We start from the raw sequence: 20,339 nt of genomic DNA, 5'->3' as shown, positions 1-20,339 counted from the left end.
ATGTCATGGCCTTGTCTTACAGGTTGGGTCTTAGGGTAACAGGTAATTTAATGACAAAAAGTGACAGCAACAAATCGTAGTTGTTACGGTAGAAATGATTAGGAAAACAATTATAGATATATTTGTAGTTATAATTGTGTATTATCATAATAAAAAATGACAGCCTTGAGTGTATTCATGATATATTGATCAGATAGCGGTAGTAGTAGTAGTGTGCTGTCTCCTATTTTGAACCCTTTCGTATGTAAAGCTATAAGGTGCTTTAAAATACTCATGCTGAAATTAATATAGTGTTTTGATGAACACTGTCTCCTTTTAGACAGGTGCGATGAAAACGAATTGTACGATAATATGGACATCTGTACAGCAGCAGCATTTGTTTTCTTCAGTATTTTGCAAATGGCGCAAGACTTGTTTATGAAGGATTACTCTCACGTTCGAACCCATTATCTCCTTCAAGAGGAGGTTCTGCCTTATTTCCGCGTGCAACAACGATAGGCATGAACAAGTACGTCAGTTTGTTTGTACAAATAATTGGTGTTAATCCTTCTTAGAGCGGCGACAAAGGTAATTTTGGGAGTGGGCTGTCTACCGATTGTTGACCCCTTCCAGTGGAAGTCGAAGCAGTCGATGTCAACCCTTACTAAATTGTTTAATAATGTCTGGTTGTTTATTGCAAAACTTATTCCTGTCAAATAACCATTTTTGTTGCATGTCTCGCTCATATGCCATCTAATATACGAAAAAGCCGGCAATGACAATGTCTACTGTCCTTTTTTTCTCTCAGTAAGGAACTCCCATTGATTCCTCACAAGTTCCTCACAACAAACGTTAATAAAAGATGAGTTGGCGTACGAGGAAACCTGTCGCACCGCTGCAATTGCAAGTTGCAGTGGTCACTTGCTTTTTAACCTGTCCGGACGTCGAAACACCTTGGCCAGGTATCCCTCGGAGCATTTCACACGCAACTGTAGCCTTGTAGACAGAAGGTTCTGTAGCCTTATTGACAGAAGGTACTGTAGCCTTATTGACAAAAGGTTCTGTAGCCTTATAGACAAGGTTCTGTTGTCTTTTAGACAGAAAGGGTATTATTTTACTGTATTAGAGGGTAATGGAACCTAGGGGAAAAAACTACTTTTTTCATTAGATAAAGGTCCGTTCTGTAGCCTTCTAGACAGAAGGTTCTGTAGCCTTATTGACAAGGTTCTGTAGCCTTATAGCCAGAGGGTTAGCCGACTACAGTACGTGTAGTAAGGATAAGAGTCTTATGGGTATTCTAGTTTAAAGGGCTTATCAGAAATACCCTTATACCTTGCCTTTTGTTATTATTATTAATTGCCAGGCTACAACCCTAGTTGGAAAAGCAGGATGCTATAATCCCAAGGGCTCCAACAGGGAAAGTGAGGGAAGGAAATAAATTAGCTACAAGAAAATCAATTGCCAATTAATTTTTTTTAACTAATGACATTAAAATAAACCTTTCATATATAATCTATATAAACTTAAAAAAACAAAAAATGAAACTAGAGGCCTTGGATAAATCTTTGCTTTGTAACATCAGCTCCTTGATTTAAATCACTTTATAACATCTACAACCTTCTATTGTTTTTAATTGGGTCAAGCAAATTAGACCACTAGAGAGTAATGTTATGGGTGCTTATGGCAGATAATAAAAGTAATTTATTCCAATGCTAAAAAATGGTAATAGGTTAATTTTTTATGTCATAGTACGCTACTGTTTTAGTTTTCAATGTCTTAAAATTTAGGGTCAAATTAGATTCCTGTTTAGCTTTTAATTTTGATATCGAAGTACACTTGTTTTACCCTCGGTTTCAATGTCAAATTATGTTCCTGTTTTACTCTGGATTTCGACATTGGAGTACACGCCTGTGATACTTTTAATTGATGTCAAAATTCACTCACGTTTTACTTATAATTTTGATGTCAAGTACAGTACACTTCTTTTACATCGCCCTATTGCTGGTCAAGGATGTGCAGAGAAGTGGAAGTCGCCCCAAATTTCAATCCCATCAAAAAACCGTATGGAATAAAAGTAGTCCCATGTCTCCTGAAACCTTTAAAACAAGCCGTTGAGATACTACCGCTAGAGAGTTATTGGGTCCTTTAACTGGCCAGTCAATACTACATTGGATCCTTCTCTCTGGCTACGGTTTATTTTCCTTTTGCCTACACATCCAGTGAGTATTCTGGAATATTCGTTACTCATTCTCCTCTGTTCTCATACACCTGACACCACTGAGATTACCAAGCAATTCTTCCCCACTCAAGGGGTTAACTGCTAGGCTACTTTCCTCTTGGTAAGGGTAGAAAAGACTTTTTATCTATGGTAAGAGGCTCTTCTATAAGGACATTCCAAAATCAATCCATCGTTGTCTGGTCTTGTATAGTGCCATTGCCTCTGTCTTGGGGTAGAGTTCTCTTGCTTGAGGGTACACTCGGGCACAGGTAGAGTTCTCTTGCTTGAGGGTATACTCGGGCACACTATTCCATCTTATTTTTCTTGCTCTTGTTTTTTTATTATAGTTTTTGTAGTTTATATATGAAATTTTTATTTGAATGTGGTTACTTTTCTTAAAATATTTTAATTGTTAATTACTTATTTGTAGTTTCCTTATCTTTCCTCACTAGGCTATTTTCCCTGTTGGAGCCCTTGGGCTTATAGCATCATTATTTTTCAACTACGGTTGTAGCTTAGCAAGTAATAATAATAGTTAAAGATTACCAAATAATTTTACAGTTGAAAATAATCACAGTTGACTGATTGCCCTAAAGGTCAACTTAACTCGAGCCAAGTTGACATAGGCCTACCTGAAAGTGTTTAAACTCTGTTGAATTTCAAGTTATGGTAGATTAAATCGAGTGGTCTTCCTGATATGTTGATGCTGATATTGATAACCCAATGCTTGTAGTGTCTTAAGATAAAAGCTTAATCAACATACAGTATGCATTTAGGTAGGCTATATAGGCCTACTGAAGCCCTGTTGGTTAATATATGATACTGTAATTTCAAACGTAACTGGAATTCACTATAAGAAATGCAGGAGTGCAGGCTATTTTAGCATTTTGATTTGTCAGCACCATTTATTTGTCTACTGTATTTTCTTTTGAGAGAATGGTGGTGGGTTACTGCGCATGCGTTGTTTTCCTTCGTTTTTTCCAGCTTTTTTTTATGTGGCCTAATCATTACCTAACCTTGTTTTAGCCAGTTACGAGCTTCCAAACATTTATGCAGGATTTCTCGGATGCTGCTTTACAAGAGCCACTTTTTTCCCCATCCGTTTTCAGTTCCACCACGACTACCGTTAGGAGATGCTTCCCACAGGATTTCAGTATTTCTGAATTTACCGTAATTTTATGTATTTCGGTTATTGATTGTTTAAAACATACTGTTCATGGTACGGTCTAGCTATTGTTCATGTGAAAGTAAAAAGATGGCTTCGAAACAATGACCCTCAGGATTGGCTTTGCGCAGCTCATCCAGGTACTGCTTGCCAGAGCAGAGCAGTGAGATTGTTTATTTCCAAGTGAAGCGAGGCATGACAGAATAAGAACCAGTTGAGGGACGTGATGTGAATCATAGATTATTATGATAATTTAATTTCACGACACTTATATGAACTACGTATTTTCCCAACTGGTTATATTGTGTTTATTATACATATCTGACCAATACTACTGCTGAAAATCACTCATGGTGTTTCCCCACCCAAAACCCCGGTTTCCCACTGGGGTTCCCCATAATTGTTATCATATTGGGCTGGGTAGGGTCTAAAGCAACAAATGATGCTTCATCTCAGTGGGTAGAACAATGGTGTGATAAGATATGATGGTGATTATGGAGGGGTGTTGAAAAACTTGTGATTGGGTTGTTTGCCCCCAATATTCATTGTGGGAAATGGATGAAACACAAGATAACATGATGAAAAAATATTTGGTTCATGTATTTGGCTAGAAAAAAAAGTATCATAAATTCACTGACTTATTTTTTTTAGATGGTATAGGCTTGGCAGAGTTTTACATAGTATTGAGAATATTTTTGTTTTGTTTACATTGTTATTCTAAGCAGTAGGTAAGGAATCAGCGTTTTAGGTCAAGTCAGGTTAGGTGAAGGGTACCTTAGGTTAGTTCAGATATGTTCAAAACTGTTGTAACATCAGTTCAAGAGGTTTTAGTTCAAAAGTCACTAGTTGGGAACTCTAATGTTCAACATGAAAATATTCTTAGACACAAAACTATCAAATTCTTAAGGTCTGGCTAAAATACGTTTAACAAGAATGAATTTACAGTATATGTCAAGATTATATGAAAATATTGCTTACATTCCACTGATTTTTATAATGTTACTTTTGAGAAACGGTAATTTGTTCCGGTGTAAGATTGTAAATGGTACCCCCGGGGTCCATATTCCACAGTGGAATATGAACCCCCCCTATGGAAGATAGACCCCCTCCAGATTTAGGGAAGGAGTAATTTTTTTTTTTAATTGGGGGGGATTTGTGTATGCAATGAAAACAAAACTACATTTTTAAAGAGTTATGACAGGTTCAAAATGTTCGAACATGTTCTTTAAAAACATGGCTTTGGATGAAGCCCCACAAGCTGAAGGTATGTCCGAGAGTGGTATGTAGCATTGCCACCAGTGTGCTTCCCCAAATAGTGAGTAGGTCTAGATGGGCATGACGTGTTGGCTGGGTACAGCAAGTATTTCTATTTCTGTGGCATACTCTCCTGCCTGTGCGATGTTGCTGACATTTACATAGTTTTCCTGTGCTGCAAGGTTGCTGAGGGTGGCATTGTCCTCCTTCATGTACTGGATGGTGTGGGCTCGTAGAATGCTGTGGTTTGTCTGGGTGCCTGTGAAGAAGTTGGAGATAGTACCGAAGAAACAGTTACCATCACCTTGCATGGTAATGGTGTTGACTGGTTCCTCTTCATGGCTGATGGTCGGCTCAGCTGGTGATGCCGAAATCTTCTTCCAGATCTTGAACCCCTAGATCTTGGCACGATCACGCTGCCACTGACTATCAACTGGGTTGAATATCAGTGGTGGGCCTGAAATGAAACCAGTCTCCATGCAGTTAGAATGTGGCTGAACCAGACACTGATGGTGACTGTGGGAGCCGAGTCTCCGCTTAGCCGTAAGGTATGGCTGTATGGCATTCACCTTCTGTTCCAGTCTCTTCAGCTGGAAAGTCCCCTCAGGACAAACCTGAACAATAGAAAATTGTTTTAAAACATGATAAATAAGTACTGTACATACAAATAAAATGTATTAGAGATACTGATTTATTGATGTTCTTGAGTAAATTGAAGTACTGTAAATGTAAATTCATATGCAAAAACTACATAAATTGATAAATTTTTCAAGGGGGTCCCTATTCTGTGCCATAGAAAATGGACGGGGGACTTTAAAACATAATGAAATACAAGGAAAATATACCCATGTGCAAAAACTGCAAAAAGGTCCATATTCTATGTCATAGAAAATGGATCTGGAGTTTTAAAGCATTATATATTACAAGGGGTACATATTCCATACTATGGAAAATAGACCTACAGTATGTGCAAAAACTGTATAAATTGACATTTTTCAAGTGGGTACAAATTCTATGCACCAGAAAAAGGACTTAGGCTAGGTAGTTTGAATAACTATAAAACTCTTACCGATAAAGTTTGTGATGTCGTCGCACTGTACTCGTCTTTTTTCGACGGGCAGAAAATCCTCAGCTCGGCTACAAAGAGCATGCACATCTTCTCATCCCACCCTTCTGTTGAGGTGCTATGGCAGTACTCTCTATGACCTACGAGAATCGGAACATATTCGGACACAGACTGAGGTGTTACGTCATTTTTGCAGGACCACATGTTTCATCAAAGTATCTCAGAGCTTTACAGTCAGTTCTTTCCTATAGAAGTCTCCCGTATTGGTCCTCTCCTCCTGGAACAAGTTGGTTCATCAAACTGTTTGGCAAGGAGACAGCATATATCGGTCAAAGAAGCAGTTAGCCCACAGGACTTCCTGTGCACTTTCGACCTCTAGAACTCATACCCCTGGATATCGTCATCACACAGCAGAAGTTTCCTCAGGACGACGTGGTCCAAGGCAGAAGAAGGTGGCAAGTCTCTTTCTTCTATGAGAGACACACTCAGCCAGCGGTGGTTACGTCTCATAGGTCACTGTTTTACTCCGGTTCGTTGATTCTGCATTGGACTCCTTCGAATTTAACCTCTTCAGGAGCAGCCAGATCCCAGGTGGGTTAGCCTGAGGGATCTCATTTCTCTCTGGTCTCTATGAGACCAAGGCAGAAGATGTACCTGAGAATATAGTTGATAGACGAGAATCTCCGCCTAGGGGTTGACCTCGACCATTTCCCCGGCTTTGATGCATTTTACCTCGGCCAACGAAGTTGGAAGGTGGTTATGTTTTTGCCCCTTCTTGTGTTTTTAATTTGTATGTGTTTATGAACAGCTTCCTGGCCACAATTTTAATCATAGAATAATGAAACTTGCATGGATTAACTGTTATGTAAAAGGCTGGAAAGGATTAAATTTTGGAAGGTCAAGGTCATGGTAAAGCAAAATGTCCAATTCATGTAATCAGCCATAAGTTTGGACATTGCCATAGAGAATTCTAACTTGGTTCATATTTGAGACTATGAACATCCATGCCAATTAATACATATTAAGGTCAAGGTCAACCAAAAGAACGGGAAATAAAGCTGCTGTGGCGAAGTTCTGCGCTCTACCTAGTTCTCCTCTAGTTTCAGATGCATCAAAAGAAAGAAGGGGGGACTACTGTACATACTGTACTACACGGCCTCAGAGCTCTGGTCAAGAGTCCAAATGGTACCATCATACAAATCTTCTAGGGATGAGGGCAGCCTTCCTAGCTAAACAGCAGCAGATATATCAATTCCTGGCGGGTCACTCGTTGGTATTGGCGAGTGACAGCACCACAGTAGTGTCTTAGGTAGAACAAGCAGGTGGTACCTTTTTCACAGCACCTTTGTCTTCTAGCATGGTTATGCTAAAATGGGCAGAAGACATGTTTTCCCAATCAGCTCGATTCATTCCGGACCGTAGGAACGTGCTCACGGTCATCTGAGCAGAGCTTCTCAGATAGTGGCCTCTGATGGGTCTTTGAATCATCCAGTAGCCAACAAAGTCCCGACTTTGAGGGGTTCCCAACAGTGGATTTCTTTGCGACGTCCCTGAACAATGGGCTCCCGCTCTACTGTTCACCAGTCCTGGATCCCCTGGTTCTATGTCAGAATGTATTCAGCAGAGGTGGGTCAACATCGGCGTTTTAGCCTTTCCACCAGTTTTGCTTGATGACAAGGGTACTTAACAAGGCAAGATCATCCGCAACCTAGCGATGACCCTTTTAGCTCCACTTGGCCTCTGCAGGATGGTTCTTGTACCTTCTTCAGCTGTCCTGAGAATCTCCCTCCACAACACAATCTACTCAGACAGCCACATGGGAACATCTTCCACAGAGCCGTAGGTCCCCTACGTCTTCACGCCTGAACACTTTCCACCATCTTGCACGAAGAAGCTTTAAAAGCAATTTGTGAAAGGATGTTCAGGATACCTTTGGAATTCTCCAGTTGCCATTTTACAGGCAAGTGGACTTCCTTCAGTGATTATGAGGTATCTGCCACTTCCAGCATTGCGGAGTTTGCTTGGATACCTTCTGGGGGAAAAACTCCTCTCAGTCTGTGATGAAAGACTACTGCTCCAGCTTGAGACTCGCCTTCATGCCGCAGAAATTAACTCCTCTGCATCGGTATTGTCTCTCTTCATTCTGAGTTACGAGGCTACCTTCCCCCAGCCAGAAGTTAGACCTCCTCCATGGAACATGGTTCGCATCCTTTGGTCCCTGAAGGGTGCCCCCTATGATCCAGGAGGCTAAGCAGCAGATCTTCATTTGACATTGAAGACAGGTTTCCAGCTCGTGTGGGCTTTGGCTAAGAGAGTCGGCGAATTCCATGGTACGCCGACGATGTCTCTCATTCACGGCTATGGGGAAGGTAATAGTCGACTCCGTTCCTGGCAGCATCTTATGTCAGATTCGAGCCCTTCGGATTGGGAGTCCTTCGTAGCATGACCAATGATCCAGATCAACAGTTACTATGCCAGTGAGGAACTTGAGGTGGTACCTGAAGAGAACTACATGAGCTTGCCCCCGATTGTCAGTACTCCTTGTTTGCTCGGGGAATGTCAAGAGAAGGATAACAGAGAACACGTTCTCAGCTTGGATTCACAAGGTTATAGACTGAGCATTGAATCTTGATCCTTCTCCTCTATAGAGGAGACCTAGAGCTCGTAACTGGGGCACGAGTATATCCTTCGCTTTTAATAACTACTCTGTGATGCAGGCCTTGCAAGCGGGCGTGTCGAAGCGTCAAACGACCATCACTGCCTACTTCCTGCAAGACATGACCCACAGGAACATGGAGATATAATCCATTTGCCCTGTAGTGGCTACACAGTAAATGGTTTAAACACCTCAGGCTATTTGATGGACAAGTAGCAGATGGCGGAGGGCAGAGTTTAACCATCGTTAAGTCTGGGATGAATGATTAAGAATAACTGGTCCATTCTTTCTTTCATCTTCTTTTCTTTGGGGAAACAGCACTTACTGTACTCTGCAAGGCTGGCTCTTCTGTCTGCAGGTAAAACCATTTCATTTGTGTACTTGGTATAGGGTTATATTCTTTAGTCCCCATACCCCTGGATTAGGTTGGATTGGGTAATGTCTATGGTTGATTCAAAGATTCCTTCGTTCTTGAAAATTCCTACCTAGACTAGTCACACTGCTGGTTTCACACAACCATACAGATTGCTCAGTTCGCTAACCGAGCTTTCCATGAATTTAGCGAAGTGTCATGGTACTCCCTGTCACGTGCAGAGCACGTACGAGAAAATCCCTGGTCAAATACCAGCCAGTTGCTTTGGACTTTCACCCTCCTAATGGGCACGTCATCCCTATAAATAGCGAAAGGTTTTGTATTTAGTGTCGGAACAAATTACAAATTTGGAAGTACAGTAATGTATTTTTCCTAAGAATACAAATCTTGAGCTATTTATACAAATTGGCCCGCTATCACCTGTCCCCCAATAAGTCCTACCTGCATAAAAAGTGATGAGCCAACACAGGTGTGTGTGTGTGTGTGAGAGCGGGGTAGCCGGCTACCCCCTTACCCCCCTGCTAATTAGTGGTGGATTAGTTACACTTTGCTCAAAGTCTCCTGGCTTGTCTTCTCCAGCTTTGGCAAAAGTATAATCCCTATATTTTCAATATACTTACCCGATAATCATGTAGCTGTCAACTCTGTTGCCCGACAGAATTCTATGGAGGGATACGCCAGCTATCACAATACTAGAAGGGGGTGTACTTACCAGCGCCACCTGTGGCCAGGTACTCAAGTACTTCTTGTTGACACCTCCTCAATTATTCCTCTGTCGTGCTTCCGGCAAGACGTTCTGGGATACGCTTATGGTCTTCGAGTATTTTCACGGCTAATTGGTGAAGTATTCTCTCAGATTAACGGCTGTCGCTTTACTGGAAACCTTCTTATATTAGCTAGATAGCTTTTATATAGTCCTGATTAACGGTTAACGATCTTTTGCTTGATTTTGGAACCCCCTTTGGCTAACTCTTTGGATTCAAGATGTCTGACATTTCGCAAGCCCCCTCCCATAGACGATGTAGGTCTTGCAATAGGCGTATTCCGAAGGCCTCGGTAGATCCTCACACCGCTTGTTCTGACTGTAGGGACAGGCCCTGTCAGTTAGAAAATCGATGTGAGGAATGCGCCGGACTTTCGGAATTGGAATTTGTCCGTCTTTTGAAATATTCAACTAAGTTAGAGAGAGGTAGAGTTAGGAGGAGTTCTTCTCACTCTTCACTTTTTTCCTCACCTCATGATCCCCTACCTTTTCCTACCCCTGTAGTGGCTACCCCCGAACCTACTGTTTGCCCTCCGCCTGATATGTCTGTTGTTTTGCGTGCTATTCAGGCCTTAGGCGATAAAGTAGAGTCAGTGGTAAGTGACCATAAGTCTCTGATGGCCGAAGTAAAGGAACTTAAGGTCAAGAGTGCAGTGGGTGGAATTAGTGCCAGTGCTGTGACGAGTGCTAGTGTCAGTGCAGTGCCAAGTGCTAGTGTCAGTGCCAGTGTGGTGCGTGAGGATATTTCTGTGCGAGCCAGTCGTCCTCCCAGTCCGGGACCTCTTGCAAGCTCCCAAGCCCAGGGGAGAAGCAATGTCGAAGGGCATAAGGGTTCGGCAGGCCTTGTTAGGCGCACAGAAGTATCCTCGGTGGTTGCGGGCGTGTCTTCCAAAGACCGTCACTCCCACCTGCAGACGATTGAGCCCGTCTTTATCTCGTCCGCTGATCAACTGTCTGGGAAGAAACGTTGGTCTCAGGTCTCGAGACCGCTTAAACGCAGAGTCCAGTCCGCGAGTGCTCAGCCAGGTTGCAGTCATTGGCTCAGCTCTGACTCGCCTCAGTCATCTGTCGACTGCACTCCGCCCAAGAGGAGTAAGGTTCTGCCACAACAGAGCTCGACTGTTAAGACTTTTCCTCAGTCTGCTGTCGTTTCTGCCGATCCCAAGTGGACTCTTCTTCAGTCCATGCAAGCACAGCTTTCGGACTTGATGCGTGAGTGTCGGGCTGAGAGTGTTGCGCCTCCGCCTCCGCCTACACTCCCTCCGTATGCGCTCGCTCCGCCTGATCGCAGTACCACCTGCCAGGCGTACGATGTTGAGCCACATTCTGAGTTTGCTGTTCCCAGTGGTGTTCAGCCTCCGCCTTCGTTAAGGCAACCTTTACTATGGGATCAGGAGGATTATACCTCTCTTCCTCCGCCTCCCCTTGCTGCTCCACCAGTGGTGCAACTCTCGGTTGAGGTACAACAACCTCTCCCGTTCATGAGTCAGTCTCCTCAGCTCTCGCTGCAGCGAGCTCAACCCTCCACAAGGCAAGCACCACTACACCTTGGCCTTGCGCCTCAGGAGCCTCAGCTTGCGAGACATTTACCTTGTTCTGCGCAGCCTCAACCTCATCATGCTCCGCTCATACCACAGGAACAGGAACTTGCTACTCCGCTTCCGCCAACCGCTCAGCAAGCGCTATCCTTGGGTTCAACCTCTCATGCTAGGAGTCAGCCTCCTCCACCCATGCGCCTTCCTTCTGCTTCGTCTGTTATTCAGCCTTTGCAGTCTGAGCCTCAGGTTTTCCCTCAACAGTCACTTGAAGAGGAAACCACTAATATTGTTCCTTCTCGTTCTGACTCTGCAGTTCAGCATTCTTGTCCGATCTCTTCGCTACACTCTGGTGATGAGGCTTCGGATGATGAGGAGGCACACCTGGATCCCTCATCAGACGTGGATGAATCCAAGCTTTCTCCACAGTCTATTGATTTTCGTAAGGTCTTGGCTCTACTTAGGGAGGTTTACCCAGACCACTTTGTCTCTGCTATTCCCCGCTCTCCGCCATCTGAGTTTTCGCTGGGCGTACAACAAGCTAAGTCCACCTATACTAAGCTAGTCCTAGCTAGATCCTCTAAGAGGGCATTAAGGATCTTAGGGGAGTGGCTGCAGTCTAAGCAACACCTTGGCAAGACTTCTTTCATGTTCCCTCCAACGAAGCTCACTTCGAAAGCGAGCGTTTGGTATGCCACAGGAGAAGCACCAGGCTTGGGAGTACCTGCCTCTGCCCAGGCTGACTTCTCAAGTCTGGTAGACTCGCCTCGGAGAACTGCAATGAGGCGCTCTAAGGTTTGTTGGACCTTCTCAGACCTGGATCACTTACTGAAAGGAATGTTTAGAGCATTTGAAATGTTCAACTTTCTAGACTGGTGCCTGGGGGCCCTCAGCAAGAAGACCTCTCCTGCGGACAAAGATTCTGCCATGCTATTAATGTCCTGCATGGATAAGGCCATTAGGGATGGATCGGGTGAGCTTGCGTCGATGTTTGTATCAGGGGTTTTGAAGAAAAGGGAACAACTGTGTACCTTCCTTTCCGCCAGCATTACACCTTGCCAACGGTCACAACTCCTTTTTGCTCCGCTCTCGAAGTTCCTCTTCCCCGAAGAGCTGGTTAAGGACTTGTCTGCTGCCCTGATACAAAAGGATACACACGATCTTGTAGCCTCATCGGCTCGTAAGTCTAAGGTTGCTACCTCAGTCCCCAAGACTTATCGCTCCCCAGTAGCTGATACCCCTGCTACGAGGTTCATACCGCCCTTTCGTGGTAGAGCCCCCAGCCGAGGAAGCTCCCGTCCAGACTCTCACAGGAGCAAGTCTAGGAAAGGATCCAGGACATCTAAAGGAAAAAACTGACTCTCCGCATCTCCAGACAGCAGTAGGAGCCAGACTCAAGATCTTCTGGCGAGCCTGGGAGAAGAGAGGTGCAGACGCCCAGTCTGTCAGTTGGCTGAGGAACGGTTACAGGATTCCATTCTGCCTCAAACCACCTCTGACCACATCGCCCATCAACCTCTCTCCCAACTACAAAGAAGAGGACAAGAGGCTAGCATTGCACCAGGAGGTGTCGCTACTTGTGCAGAAGAAGGCAGTGGTTATAGTCCGGGACCATCAATCCCCGGGCTTCTACAACCGTCTCTTTCTTGTGGCCAAGAAGACAGGAGGTTGGAGACCGGTGCTGGACGTCAGCGCTCTCAACGAGTATGTCACCAAGCAGACGTTCACGATGGAGACGACGAAGTCGGTCTTAGCAGCGGTCAGACAGGAGGACTGGATGGTCTCGTTGGACTTGAAAGATGCATACTTTCACGTTCCTATTCATCCAGACTCCCAACCTTTCCTGAGATTCGTTTTTGGAAAGGTTGTCTACCAATTCCAAGCCCTGTGTTTTGGCCTAAGCACAGCTCCTATGGTCTTTACTCATCTGATGAGGAATATAGCAAAATTCCTACACTTGTCGAACATCAGAGCCTCCCTCTACTTAGACGACTGGCTGTTGAGAGCCTCCACGAGTCGTCGTTGTCTGGAGAATCTCAATTGGACTTTAGACTTAATCAGAGACCTAGGTCTATTAGTCAACATAGAGAAGTCTCAACTCATTCCCTCCCAATCCATTGTGTACCTGGGAATGGAGATTCGGAGTCAGGATTTTCGGGCTTTTCCATCGGCCCCCAGGATAAGCCAGGCCCTAGAGTGCATCATGAGCATGCTGAAGAGGAGCAGTTGCTCAGTGAGACAGTGGATGAGTCTCACAGGGACCCTCTCATCACTGGCCCTGTTTGTCGAGCTAGGGAGACTCCACCTCCGCCCTCTTCAATTCCATCTTGCAGCTCATTGGGACAAGGGTTCGACTCTCGAAGCAGTCTCTATCCCTATCAACCAAGAGATGAAGACCACTCTCCTGTGGTGGAAGCACAACCTCCTTCTCAGGGAGGGTCTATCGTTGGCCATTCAGACCCCCAATCTTCATCTCTTCTCAGATGCATCGGACTCGGGCTGGGGTGCAACCTTGGACGGACGGGAATGCTCGGGAACGTGGAACGAGGAACAAGGATTACTCCACATCAACTGCAAGGAGCTGCTAGCAGTTCATCTAGCCCTGTTGAACTTCAAGTCCCTCCTGCTAGGCAAAGTGGTGGAGGTGAACTCAGACAATACCACAGCCTTGGCTTACATCTCCAAGCAAGGAGGGACCCATTCGAGGAGCCTATACGAGATCGCAAGGGACCTCCTCATTTGGTCAAGAGGTCTAAACCTCACTCTGGTCACGAGGTTCATTCAGGGCGATATGAACGTCTCAGCAGATCGCCTAAGCAGAAGGAATCAGGTCATTCCCACGGAATGGACCCTCCACAAGAGTGTGTGCAACAGACTTTGGACCTTGTGGGGTCAACCTACCATAGATCTGTTTGCCACCTCCATAAACAAGAGACTTCCGCTGTACTGTTCCCCTGTTCCAGACCCTGCAGCAGTTCATGTGGATGCTTTTCTACTGAACTGGTCCCATCTCGACCTGTACGCATTCCCACCGTTCAAGATAATAAACAAGGGTCTGCAGAAATTCGTCTCGCACAAAGGGACACGGCTGACGCTGGTTGCTCCCCTTTGGCCTGCAAGAGAATGGTTCACAGAGGTACTTCAATGGCTAGTCGACTTCCCCAGGACTCTACCTCTAAGAGTGGACCTTCTACGTCAACCTCACGTAGACAGGTTGCACCCAAACCTCCACGCTCTTCGGCTGACTGCCTTCAGACTGTCGAAAGATTCGCTAGAGCTAGAGGCTTTTCGAAGGAGGCAGCCAGTGCGATTGCCAGAGCAAGAAGGGTTTCCACTCGTAGAGTCTACCGGTCTAAGTGGGAGGTCTTCCGAAGCTGGTGTAGAGCCAATTCAATATCCTCTACCAATACCTCTGTGACCCAAATAGCTGACTTCCTTCTACATCTTAGGAATGAGAGATCCCTTTCAGCACCTACGATTAAAGGATATAGGAGTATGTTGGCTTCAGTTCTCCGCCACAGAGGTTTGGACCTGTCTTCCAACAAGGACCTTCAAGACATTCTTAAGTCTTTTGAGACGTCTAAAGAACGTCGTCTTTCCACTCCAGGCTGGAATCTAGACGTAGTCTTAAGGTTCCTTATGTCATCTAGGTTCGAACCTCTCCAGTCAGCTTCCTTCAAGGACCTTACCCTCAAGACTCTTTTTCTCGTCTGCCTTGCAACAGCTAAGAGAGTCAGTGAGGTTCATGCCTTCAGCAAGAACATTGGTTTCACAACCGAATCTGCAACATGTTCTTTTCAGCTTGGATTCCTAGCAAAGAACGAGCTTCCTTCACGTCCTTGGCCTAGATCGTTTGAAATACCTAGCCTCTCCAACATGGTAGGTAACGAACTAGAGAGAGTTCTTTGCCCTGTCAGAGCTCTCAAATATTATCTTAAGAGGTCTAAACCTATTCGAGGACAGTCAGAAGCTTTATGGTGTGCCATCAAGAAACCTTCGAGACCCATGTCCAAGAATGGGCTTTCGTATTATATAAGGCTTCTGATCAGAGAAGCACATTCTCACTTAAAGGAGGAAGACCTTGCATTGCTGAAGGTAAGGACCCACGAAGTAAGAGCCGTAGCTACTTCGATGGCCTTTAATAAAAACCGTTCTCTGCAGAGCATAATGGATGCAACCTATTGGAGGAGCAAGTCAGTGTTTGCATCATTTTATCTGAAAGATGTCCAGTCTCTTTACGAGAACTGCTACACCCTGGGACCATTCGTAGCAGCGAGTGCAGTAGTAGGTGAGGGCTCAGCCACTACATTCCCTTAATCCCATAACCTTTTTTTAACCTTTCTCTTGAATACTTTTATTGTTGTTTTTATGGTTGTTACGGTAGGCTAAGAAGCCTTCCGCATCCTTTTGATTTGGCGGGTGGTCTATTCATTCTTGAGAAGCGCCTGGGTTAAAGGTTTGGTAGAGGTCCTTTAGTAGGGGTTGCAACCCCGTGTACTTTGGCACCTTTGGGTTGATTCAGCCTCCAAGAGGAACGCTGCGCTCAGTAAGGAAGACGAACTTTAAAAAAAGAGGCAGAGTAACGGTTCTATTCGACTTCCTTACCAGGTACTTATTATTTCATTGTTATTTGAGATAACTGTTATATGAAATATGGGATACTTAGCTATCCTTTAATCTTGTACACTGGTTTTCACCCACCTCCCTGGGTGTGAATCAGCTACATGATTATCGGGTAAGTTTAATATTGAAAAATGTTATTTTTATTAGTAAAATAAATTTTTGAATATACTTACCCGATAATCATGATTTAATCGACCCTCCCTTCCTCCCCAGAGAGAACCAGTGGACCGAGGAATAATTGAGGAGGTGTCAACAAGAAGTACTTGAGTACCTGGCCACAGGTGGCGCTGGTAAGTACACCCCCTTCTAGTATTGTGATAGCTGGCGTATCCCTCCATAGAATTCTGTCGGGCAACGGAGTTGACAGCTACATGATTATCGGGTAAGTATATTCAAAAATTTATTTTACTAATAAAAATAACATAATAACTCGAAGGTTTGTATCGTTAGGAAAAATACAAATTACTTTTAAATTTGTCATTTTAAAAGATATGCTGTTACAGCAAATATTCCTTAAAATTTTTACTTAATCTTGGTCTACTTTAAAATTATTTTATGATTTGTAATTTTGTTTTTAAACATTTAAACTTACCCGCTGCTTATATAATAATAGCTTTATTCTTCTGTCCGGAAGAACTTCAAAACTCGCAGCAATCGCATAGATATGCCAGGTATACACTAGCGCCACCACGGAGCTAGGTCGAACTATCCGTCCTAGTATCAGATTTTCTTCTGCTGCCATACTGGCAACATAGAAATCAAATTTACTCATGTTTAACCTGGATTTTAGCAGTATATTGCTGATGTACTCTTGTTACGGGTTTGAGCATTCGCCTATTAGGTTTTTGTTTGATATTTTATTGCTATGTTATAGCTTAAAAGGTAGGATTAAAATTTTTTCAACCTATTTTTAACTAACGAAAGCATTATGGCAATAGGTAAACATCTTGCCTCATCGATGACGTCACAGTCATTTGATGTAAGCTTGAGTATGACTTGCATTTTCTTTCTTTTCTACAAAGAATGATAAGTTAATACCATCTTACAAAGTATTTAGTTATATGAAATAAAAGGATGATGTTATTTTAAGAAAGAAGTAAATTTTTCTTTAAAAACTAAAGTTTTTTAAGTTATATTAGATAAAAAGAAAATTTCATTTTCCAATTATATTGGTCCTTTTAGTATTTTTTCTTTAGCTAATCTGTTTACAAAGATTAAAGAGAATTAGCGTTCAGTTAATTTTTATATGACGTAGTATTCATGACAATCGATATAGTCTCACGATTCTTTGTATCGTTGTTTACTTGTTTGTTTTTGGAATTCTAAATTTTTTCGTATAATTATAAATGTTCCAATTGTTGAATGTGACTATTCGTCTTTTATTGGAACCCCTTAATATTAAGGGTTGGTTTAAATACATAGATATATTCTTTATTCCTTTATCTATTCATGTAATATGTTAATATTTTATATTAAATATTTTGTTACATTTTATATGGGATTCAGTGACTATTGCATTCCCATTCTATGGGCGTGTATACTTTTGATTTTATACCAAAGAGTCAAAAATGCAAATTTTTAGTGCTAAATTAGTGCAGTGAATTATATTCAATACAGTGGAAGGTGCTTCTGTTCGGACCTGTCGTTATCCTAGCCTTAGACCTCTTTCAAGCTCCCGGACCCATGGGGGAAGTAAAGTCGAGCGGCGAAGGGAAGCAAGAGGCGTAGCCTGGTGCTTACCGTCTTGTAAGACCCGAGCAAGAGTCCCCTCAAGCGTTGCAAAGCTGAAAACAAAAAATTAGAATCATTCTTGACAGGTAATGAGCATTCAAATGTTCTTACCTCTTAAAAAGAGCTGAACTTGATGGTGCGTGCCAAGCAGCTGAGCATGATGGCGCTCGCCAGGTGGCTGAGCATGTTGCCTCGCGCCAAGTTGAACGTGACGCTTCGCGCTAAGCTGAGCATGACGCCTTGCGCCAAGCTGAGCGTGACGCCTCGCGCCATGACATCATGTAGAACTTGAGGTCTACATGATCGTGAGCGTCTAGCGTTGGAACATTGTTACGCCAGGCGCTATATTAAGAAATAAATATTAACTAGAAAGATATTATGTTCTCAGACCAAGGACTGCTTGAACTAATTCTTGGTTGGGAGAGCTAGAATTAAACCTCTAAAGCATTGAGGTCAGAATTCAGAACCTTAAGGAGTTGACTCCTAGGAAACAAGACATCTCTACCTAGGTTAGAGACTTGTAGGAGGAAGGCAGTGACTTTTAGAAACTCATGAGAGATTTTTCTGAAGAGTTTCCATTTTATTTTGTACCTGCTGCTCCTCGTTCTGCCTTCAGAGTTTTTCGCTAAGGAAGACGGCAAAGGAGTCTCTGTTTATTATTTTATTAGTATTACTAGCTAAGCTACAACCCTAGTTGGAAAAGCTAGATGCTTTAAGCCTAAGGGAAAGATGGCTCAGTAAGGAGAGGAAATAAGGAAATAATTAAATGATGAGAATAAATTAACAATAAATCATTCTGAGAAAAGTAACAAAGTCAAAAAGACAGTGCTGATAGGGCAGTGCTTTAGCGCGTCCTCAATGCAGCATAAAGAACCTAACTGCAGATGTTGGTGCAGCAGCACGTTCAGCTGCAACAGCAGGAAGTACATTAGAGCTTTTGTAAGGGAAGGCAGTGCCCCTTTTTTGCTGTATACGGCCTTTCAGGATGTCAGAAGTTGGCAAAGCTTTAGTTCAGACTGATAAGGATCTTGTTCCTGAGTCTGGTGTTACGGTACAGGCACCGCCGCTTCCGCCAGACTGTTTTCCGTCTGCTGAAATGCGGAGCGTGATGTAAGCGATGAGGAAGGCGAGTTCGCGATCAAAGTTTTCTACACCGGTGTCACCTAATGTTGATCCTAGATAGACTATGCCGCTGGCATGAAGCAACGGCTCTCATCTGTTATGTGTTATCAGCCTGCTGTTAGCAAAGCGATGGTTCGTCATGATTCTTTTCAGGACGTGTTGTCACACAGGCGGCCTACCAGCAAGCTAAAATGTTGAACAGTGTGATAAGGCTTCTATATCCCATTGAGTATCTGCTTCTCTTGATACCAGACATCAAACGGCCAAGCGTGTCATCGAGCGTTTACCTTCCAAGCGCGGCGACGATCGCTAGGCAGCTAAGCGCGACATTGGGCGTCAAGCTGAACGTGACGTCGGGCGTCAAGCTCAACGTTACGTCGAGCAACAAGCTCGTGACGTCGAATGTCAAACAAACCGTGACGTCCAACGTCAGTCACATACTGTTCAAGCTACGTCCAGAGGACAAAACTTCTCTATGGAGACTCATAAGACTATGCTTGCAGCAGTAAAGAAGGTCCACTGGATGATCTCTTTAGATCTCCAGGATGCTTACTTCTACCTCCCCATCCATCCGAACTTCAAGCTACCAGAAGGTTCGTGTATGGGAGGAAGTTGTCCAGTTCTGAGTTCTTTGTTTTGGGCTAAGCACCACCTCTCAAATAGAGGGTGCGTCTGTGAGGACATATCATTGTGTACTATCCTTAGACCTCTGGAAGGAAGTACAGTATTCCAGTTTCGGGCCTTAGGCTTCGGCCTGACCACCGCCCCTCTAGTCTTCACAAAGATCATGATGAATGTGGCAAGCATGCTCCACTCAAGAGGCATCAGAGCCTCCTTGTACTTAGACGATTGGCTACTAAGAGCCCCCTTCTCAGAAGATTCTTTATTTGGGGATGGAGATTCACAGTCTGACTTTTCAGGTTTTTCCATCACCTGCAAGAATACAGCTAGCTCTCCTAAGGCTTTGTGCCTTTCTAAAGAAGGAGTTTTGTTCAGTGAGGGAGTGGATGATTCTCCTGGGAACCATCTCTTCACTGGAACAATTTGTGTGTTTTGGGAAACTAAATTTACGACCCCTTCAGTTCCATCTCAATTGCCATGGGAACAAAGAGGACAGACTCGACAAGAAGAGCATTCCTCTTACGGAACCAATAAAAGAGTGCCTTCGTTGGTGGAACAACATAAACAGGTTCCTGGGAGGTCTCTCTTTGGGACAAAAGAGCCCAGACCTTGTGTTGTTTTCCGACGCCTCAGACTCTGGGTGGGGAGCAACACTAGGAAAGTCAGAGATTTCGGGTCTGTGGACAAAACAACAACAAAGTCTCCACATCAATCAAAAGGATTTGTTAGCAGTCCTGTTGGCTCTCAAGGGGTTCGAGAAGCTAGTACTAAACAAAGTAATATAATTCAATGCAGACAATACCACAGCTTTGGCCTACATAGAGAAACAAGTGGTAATGCATTCGAGGCCGCTTTACGAGATAGCAAGAACTCTTCTCGTTTGGGCACATCAAAGAAAGATATCCCTGTTGACAAGATTCATTCAAGGGGAAAAGAATGTGAGGGCAGACAGCCTCAGCAGGAGGAATCAAGTTCTCCCCACAGAGTGGACACTGCATCTAGATGTATGTAAGAAACTTTGGCGTATTTGGGGCCGCCCTCTCATAGATCTATTCGGAACTTCAAAAACCAAAAGATTAGAGAATTATTGCTCCCCAGTTCCGGATCTCGAAGTGTCACACATAGACACGTTCCTGATGGGCTGGTCAGACGTGTATATTTCCTCCATTCAAAGTGCTGTACAAAGTACTACAAAAGTTTGTGTCACGAGGGAACCAGATTGATGTTAATAGC

General features: G+C 43.7%; 1 protein-coding gene across 2 annotated transcripts in view; it reads left to right on the top strand.

The window, feature by feature from the left end:
• The first annotated feature begins 252 nt into the window (after positions 1 to 252).
• LOC137631028 (uncharacterized) overlaps positions 253 to 20,339 on the top strand; it is a 104,455-nt gene continuing 84,368 nt past the window's right edge. Inside the window, exon 1 of one of the 2 annotated variants that reach the window (XM_068362590.1) lies at positions 253 to 567. The gene's annotated coding sequence lies outside the window, so the exon portion shown is untranslated. The remainder of the gene's footprint in view (positions 568 to 20,339) is intronic. The other variant, XM_068362589.1, reaches the window with a different exon arrangement.

The sequence above is a fragment of the Palaemon carinicauda genome, chromosome 39 (assembly GCF_036898095.1).
Source record: "Palaemon carinicauda isolate YSFRI2023 chromosome 39, ASM3689809v2, whole genome shotgun sequence".
NCBI classification, from domain to species: Eukaryota; Metazoa; Arthropoda; class Malacostraca; order Decapoda; family Palaemonidae; genus Palaemon; species Palaemon carinicauda.
Note: the sequence above shows the minus strand (reverse complement) of the source record. Positions and strands in the feature narration are given on the sequence as shown.